Here is a 7,927-nt window from a genome sequence, read left to right as displayed (position 1 = left end):
CTATTCCAAAATTGACCACATAGTTGGAAGTAAAGCACTCCTCAGCAAATGCAAAAGAACAGAAATTATAACAAACTGTCTCTCAGACCACAGTGCAATCAAACTAGAACTCAGGATTAAGAAACTCACTCAAAACCTCTCAACTACATGGAAACTGAACAACCTGCTCCTGAATGACTACTGGGTACATAACGAAATGAAGGCAGAAATAAAGATGTTCTTTGAAACCAATGAGAACAAAGACACAACATACCAGAATCTCTGGAACACATTCAAAGCAATGTGTAGAGGGAAATTTATAGCACTGAATGCCCACAAGAGAAAGCAGGAAAGATCTAAAATTGACACCCTAACATCACAATTAAAAGAACTAGAGAAGCAAGAGCAAACACTTTCAAAAGCTAGCAGAAGGCAAGAAATGACTAAGATCAGAGGAGAAATGAAGGAAATAGAAACACAAAAAACCCTTCAAAAAATTAATGCATCCAGGAGCTGGTTTTTTTAAAAGATCAACGAAATTGATAGACCGCTAGCAAGACTAATAAAGAAGAAAAGAGAGAAGAATCAAATAGACGCAGTAAAAAATGACAAAGGGGATATCACCACCGATCCCACAGAAATACAAACTACCATCAGAGAATACTATAAACACCTCTACGCAAATAAACTAGAAAATCTAGAAGAAATGGGTAAATTCCTGGACACATACACCGTCCCAAGACTAAACCAGGAAGAAGTTGAATCTTCTTCAGGAATAGGATCTGAAATTGAGGCAATAATTAATAGCTTACCAACCAAAAAAAGTCCAGGACCAGATGGATTCACGGCCAAATTCTACCAGAGGTACAAGGAGGAGCTGGTACCATTCCTTCTGAAACTATTCCAATCAATAGAAAAAGAGGGAATCCTCCCTAACTCATTTTATGAGGCCAGCATCATCCTGATACCAAAGCCTGGCAGAGACACAATAAAAAAAGAGAATTTTAGACCAATATCCTTGACGAACATTGATGCAAAAATCCTCAATAAAATACTGACAAACTGAATCCAGCAGCACATCAAAAAGCTTATCCACCATGATCAAGTGGGCTTCATCCCTGGGATGCAAGGCTGATTCAACATACGAAAATCAATAAACGTAATCCAGCATATAAACAGAACCAAAGACAAAAACCACATGATTATCTCAGTAGTTGCAGAAAAGGCCTTTGACAAAATTCAACAACCCTTCATGCTAAAAACTCTCAATAAATTAGGTATTGATAGGACGTGTCTCAAAATAATAAGCGCTATCTATGACAAACCCACAGCCAATATCATACTGAATGGGCAAAAACTGGAAGCATTCCCTTTGAAAACTGGCACAAGACAGGGATGCCCTGTCTCACCACTCCTATTCAACATAGTGTTGGAAGTTCTGGCCAGGGCAATCAGGCAGGAGAAGGAAATAAAGGGCATTCAATTAGGAAAAGAGGAAGTCAAATTGTCCCTGTTTGCAGATGACATGATTGTATATCTAGAAAACCCCATCGTCTCAGCCCAAAATCTCCTTAAGCTGATAAGCAACTTCAGCAAAGTCTCAGGATACAAAATCAATGTACAAAAATCACAAGCATTCTTATACAACAATAACAGACAAACAGAGATCCAAATGATGAGTGAACTCCCATTCACAATTGCTTCAAAGAGAATAAAATACCTAGGAATCCAACTTACAAGGGATGTGAAGGACCTCTTCAAGGAGAACTACAAACCACTGCTCAATGAAATAAAAGAGGATACAAATAAATGGAAGAACATTCCATGCTCATGGGTAGGAAGACTCAATATCATGAAACTGGCCATACTGCCCAAGGTAATTTATAGATTCAATGCCATCCCCATCAAGCTAACAATGACTTTCTTTCACAGAATTGGAAAAAAACTACTTTAAAATTCATATGGAATCAAAAAAGAGCCTGCATTGCCAAGTCAATCCTAAGCCAAAAGAACAAAGCTGGAGGCATCACGCTACCTGACTTCAAACTATACTACAAGGCTACAGTAACCAAAACAGCATGGTACTGCTACCAAAACAGAGATATAGACCAATGGAACAGAACAGAGCCCTCAGAAATAACGCCACATATCTACAACTATCTGATCTTTGACAAACCTGACAAAAACAAGCAATGGGGAAAGGATTCCCTATTTAATAAATGGTGCTGGGGAAACTGGCTAGCCATATGTAGAAAGCTAAAACTGGATCCCTTCCTTTCACCTTATACAAAAATTAATTCAAGCTGGATTAAAGACTTACATGTTAGACCTAAAACCATAAAAACCCTAGAAGAAAACCTAGGCAATACCATTCAGGACATAGGCATGGGCAAGGACTTCATATCTAAAACACCAAAAGCAATGGCAACAAAAGCCAAAATTGACAAATGGGATCTACTTAAACTAAAGAGCTTCTGCACAGCAAAAGAAACTACCATCAGAGTGAACAGGCAACCTACAGAATGAGAGAAAATTTTCGCAACCTACTCATCTGACAAAGGGCTAATATCCAGAATCTACAATGAACTCAAACAAATTTACAAGAAAAAGACAAACAAACCCATCAAAAAGTGGGTGAAGAATATGAACAGACACTTCTCAAAAGGACACTTATGCAGCCAAAAAACACACGAAAAAGTGCTCATCATCACTGGCCGTCAGAGAAATGCAAATCAAAACCACAATGAGATACCATCTCACACCAGTTAGAATGGCAATCATTAAAAAGTCAGGAAACAACAGGTGCTGGAGAGGATGTGGAGAAATAGGAACACTTTTACACTGTTGGTGGGACTGTAAACTAGTTCAACCCTTGTGGAAGTCAGTGTGGCGATTCCTCAAGGATCTAGAACTAGAAATACCATTTGACCCAGCCATCCCATTACTGGGTATATACCCAAAGGATTATAAATCATGCTGCTATAAAGACACATGCACACGTATGTTTATTGCGGCACTATTCACAATAGCAAAGACTTGGAACCAACCCAAATGTCCAACAGTGATAGACTGGATTAAGAAAATGTGGCACATACACCATGGAATACTATGCAGCCATAAAAAATGATGAGTTCATGTCCTTTGTAGGGACATGGATGAAAATTGAAACCATCATCCTCAGCAAACTATCGCAAGGAAAAAAAACCAAACACTGCATGTTCTCACTCATAGGTGGGAATTGAACCATGAGAACACATGGACACAGGAAGGGGAACATCACACACCGGGTACTGTTGTGGGGTGGGGGGAGGGGGGAGGGATAGCATTAGGAGATATACCTAATGCTAAATGACGAGTTAATGGGTGCAGCACACCAACATGGCACATGTATATGTATGTAACAAACCTGCACGTTGTGCACATGTACCCTAAAACTTAAAATATAATAATAATAAAATATAAAAAAAAGAAAAAAAAACTTTTTTTGCTTAAGATCTGTGCCTTAAAATTAGTAGTTAGAAAAAGTTTCTTAAGAAATAATGGTATAGATCTGAAGTTAGAAAGGACTATCCTAGGATATTTAAAACCCTGTATCTCCCATTTCCCCTCTCTCACCATACTTTGGCAACTGGTAATCTAATTTTTTTCTCTATTGATTTGCCTATTCTGGACATTTCATATAAATTAATTCACCCAGCATACGTCTTTTTCCATCTGGTTTCTTTCACTTAGCAAAATGTTTTCAAGGTTCACCCATATTGCAGTATGTATCAGTAGTTCATTATTTTTTGTGGCTGAGTAATATTCCATTGTTTAGATATATCAACTTTTGTTTATCCACTAATCAATTGATGAATATCTTAATTCTTTCCATTCTTTGGCTACTATAAATATTACTGCTGTGAAAAATCATGTACAAGTGTTGGTATGTATATATATTTTTTAATGCATTGGGGCACATATATAGGTATGGAATTGCTGGTCATATAGTTAGAAAACTCTATTTAACTTTTGAAGAACTGCTAAATTGTTTTCCTCAGTGGCTGGGCCATTCTACATTCTTACCAGCAATGTATGAGGGTTTTAATATCTCCATATCCTTGAAAATACTTGATATTTTCAGGTTTTCTGATGGCCATTATAGTAGGAGTACACTGGTGACTCATGGTTTTGATATGCATTGCCCTAATGCTTAATGATACTGAATATCTTTTCATGTGCTTTTGGCCATTTGTATATCTTCTTTAGAAAAACATCTATTTCAAATATTTTGCCTATTTTTTATTGAGTGGTTTATCTTTTTAAAATTAAGTTCTAAGAATTTTTTTAAAATATACTCTGTATCCTAGACCCTTATCAGATATATGGTTTGTGAATATTTTCTTCTATTTTGTCATCTTTTCATTTTCTTGATAGTGTCCTTTGACACACAAAAGTTTTTATTAATTTTGATAAGGTCCGTCTTATCTATTTTTTCTTTTCTTGCATAAGCTCTTTGTGTCATATTGAAGCAGCATACTTTTTTCCTTTTTTTTTTTTTTGAGACAAGATGTCTCCCTGTCACCCAAGCTGGAATGCAGTGGCCTGATCATGGCACACTGCAGCCTTGACCTTCCAGTCTCAGCCAATCCTCTCACCTCAGTCTCCTGAGTAGTTAGGACGACAGGCACACACCACCATGCCCAGCTAATTCTTTAAAACATGTTTTTGTAAAGACCGCATCTCCCTATGTTTCCCAGGCTGTTCTCGAACTCCTGGGCTCAAGCCATTCTCCCACCTCAGTCTCCCAGAGTGCAGGGATTACCGATGTGATCCACCATGTCTGGCCAAGCAGCATAGATTTTTAATCTCCCCTCAATGCATCTATCAAAAATAAAAAAATATATATATATATACACACACACACAATAAAAATACACACAAATATGTATATGTGTATATATATATATATATATATATATATATATATACACACACACACACAACAAAACAGACATTATGACTAGGCTTGCATAACTTAAAACACAGAAAACATCCATGACTGATAAAAATCAGGCAAATTTTTATCACCTACAAACCAAAATTAAGATCTGGCAGGGTTGAACACTTTCCAGTTCCAAAGTCTTGTAGTATAAACATCTGTGTTGAGGAAAGTAGAGGAAAACAATTAGGCCTATGATGGACCTGAGACCAGAAGAACCCCAAATCTCTAAGAGGCAGCCACTGGAATTCACACTGTGGGCCAATTTTGAGAAAAATAGCAGAAACCGAAAGGGTCTTTGGCACAGTCTAGTTCTTAGGCAAATCTTGCCTGGGCCTGTGGACTCTTGAAACCAACCAGCCAAAGGGCCCCTTCTGGAACAAAAGCCCACAGAAACAGGACAGGGATAATAGGGACACAGAAAAAAAAAAGAGCCTCAGATAAAAGCTAATGGGAGAAAAAGAGCCAGGAGGTCTCTGAGAGTACAGCACCTCATAATTGAACAAATAATAAGCTCTGAAGTTGTGAATCTAAAAAAGCTATCCTGGCCAACCGTATCCTTATAGTTACAGAAAATTAACTTTACATAAAAAGAAACAACAGAAACTGATTGTAATTGAATTGCTTACAAAGTTATTCCAGGAAAGGAAGAGAAAATAAGGAGCAGAATAACATCCCTAATAAAACTACAGCATGCCAGAAAGAAACATGCCAACAAAAAAGATAAAAATGACATCTAATATTTTAGGATGAGCTAAAATGAATAGAAAAAATAGAATTATGAAAAACAACATAAGTAAGAATTAGAAACACTTAGAGATGTGGTGATAGAACTAAGGAAGGAATTAGAAATAAAATAACAAATAGATTTGGAAACAAGGACTAAAACTTCTAGTGTAGTCTTTTTTACGCCACAGAGAGAATACATGCAATAGACAATGCCTTAAGAGTTACAGATGAAATGAGGAAAATTTTTAAATAAAGAAGAAATTATAAAAAGAAATAGAGAATTTTAAAATATTTGAAAGTGATGCATAAATAGAAGATATTTATAGAAGAAAAGCAAAACAGAAGAAAATAATTGAAATTCATAATTCAAAAAATTTTTTTGAAATATTTTTAAAAAGAGAATATAAAATAGTATCAAAGCATATTATAAACTCAGAAAAATCAACCTACAATTGCTATTGCTGAGAAATAGTATAATCAAATTACCATACTTTATGGAAAGAAAAAGAATCTTTGGGAATGTAGCCAAAAGACCAAATCACTTATAAAGGAAGTAAAATCAGATTGCCATTAGATTTTTGACAGCAAACTTTATCCCAGAAGAAAATAGAGTATGGTAAATATTTTTTTAATTAATATATAGATGAATAAATGAATGAGCAACATAAATAATTCTAGTTTTTCATTTTGTATGCACACTGGATCTCTTTCTTTATCTCTAATGATGTATATTTCACAATCTTTGGGGTACCTGGATGAATTATAAAATATTCATAAGCATGTATTTTATAACATCTTCTTTATTATGTTAATGGCATTAGACTATTTGCCAAACCTAAAACTTAGATAAATTTTATGTTTCTTTTTTGAGTTCTACCAATTTTTGCTTCAAAAAGTTGAAGCTCTGATATTAGGTTCATAAACTTTAAGAATTGTTATGCTCTTTTGATGAGTTGAGCCCTTGTCATAATGAAGTGACCATTTAAAATCCATCCTAATATTTTTTGTTCTGAAATCTACGTTGTCTGATATTAATATAAGAAATCTACTTTTTAAATATTATTAGCATCATTTGTTTTCATTATTTTACTCTATTTGTGTCTTTATATTTAAAGTAAATTTTTTATAGACAGCTTACTGTTGGGTTGCTTTTTTATACAATCTCTGCCTTTTGGTTGGAGGTGGTTAGGCCATTTACATTTAATGTAATCATCGACATAACTGAGTTTAAATGAACAATTTTGCTGTTGGTTTTCTAGTTGTTTCTTCTGTTTTTTGTTCCCTTCTTTTTCCTGACTTCTTTTGGATTATTGTTTTTTAAGAATCCATCATATCTTCTTAGTGGGTTTATTTACTATAACTTTTTATTTTGTTTTTTAAGTAGTTACTTTAGGACTTATAGTATATATCTTTAACAGTTACTTTAGAATTTATAGTATATATCTTTATAGTATTTAGTATATATCTCTAGTATATATCTTTAGATATATATCTATATCTTAGATTTATAGTATATATCTTTAGCTTATCATAGTCTACCTCCTAGTAATATTATACCACTTCAGGTACATAAACTTTCTTTCACCACTGCCCCCACCACCACCACCCATCAGCCTTTGTGCTATTGCTGTTACACGTTTTATTTCACTAACCCCTATGAATTCCATTATATACTATTATTAAACAACATATTTTAAACAGCCAATGATTTTTTAAAGACTCAAAATAAGAAAAAGTGTATTTCATTTTTACCCTCTTATTTACCATTTCTAGTGTTCTTCTTCTTTTTTTTTTTTTCCAGGGGAAAGCACAAACAAAATCCCCCACTACCACAAATTATGCAGTTGAGTTTCCCATATTTGGTGAAATTACAGGGGTTAGCACATCCAGAGTGCAATGGGTGAGACTTGCCATGGGAAAACCATCTATGTGATCATGGTATCTCCCCTGCCAGGTAAGTATAGTATTCTTCAGTTCTTTGCTGATTGAATGTCTTCTGGCATGGATTATTTCTGAATCTGCTGTCATTTTTTCTTCATTCCTGTATATATAATGTATTTTTCCCATTCCTTTGGATGCTTTTAATGTTTTCTCTTTATCATTTTTTTGGTTTTGGTTTTTTGGTTTTGTCTTTTTTTGAGACAGGGTCCTGCTATGTTGCTCAGGCTAGAGTGAGTGGCTATGCACAGGGGTGATTCCATTACTGATGAGAACAGGAGGTTTGATCATCTCCATTTT

General features: G+C 34.9%; 1 non-coding gene across 1 annotated transcript; it reads right to left on the bottom strand.

Annotated features, from left to right (window-relative positions):
• Positions 1 to 7,487: 7,487 nt before the first annotated feature.
• Positions 7,488 to 7,651, bottom strand: LOC112133279 (U1 spliceosomal RNA). The gene has a single exon (XR_002914949.1). It is a non-coding gene; the product is annotated as a U1 spliceosomal RNA (small nuclear RNA).
• Between the last annotated feature and the right edge of the window lie 276 nt (positions 7,652 to 7,927).

Source organism: Pongo abelii, chromosome 3 (assembly GCF_028885655.2).
Source record: "Pongo abelii isolate AG06213 chromosome 3, NHGRI_mPonAbe1-v2.0_pri, whole genome shotgun sequence".
In the NCBI taxonomy this organism is placed as follows: domain Eukaryota; kingdom Metazoa; phylum Chordata; class Mammalia; order Primates; family Hominidae; genus Pongo; species Pongo abelii.
The sequence above is the reverse complement of the archived record's forward strand: the minus strand, read 5'-3'. Positions and strand labels throughout refer to the sequence as shown.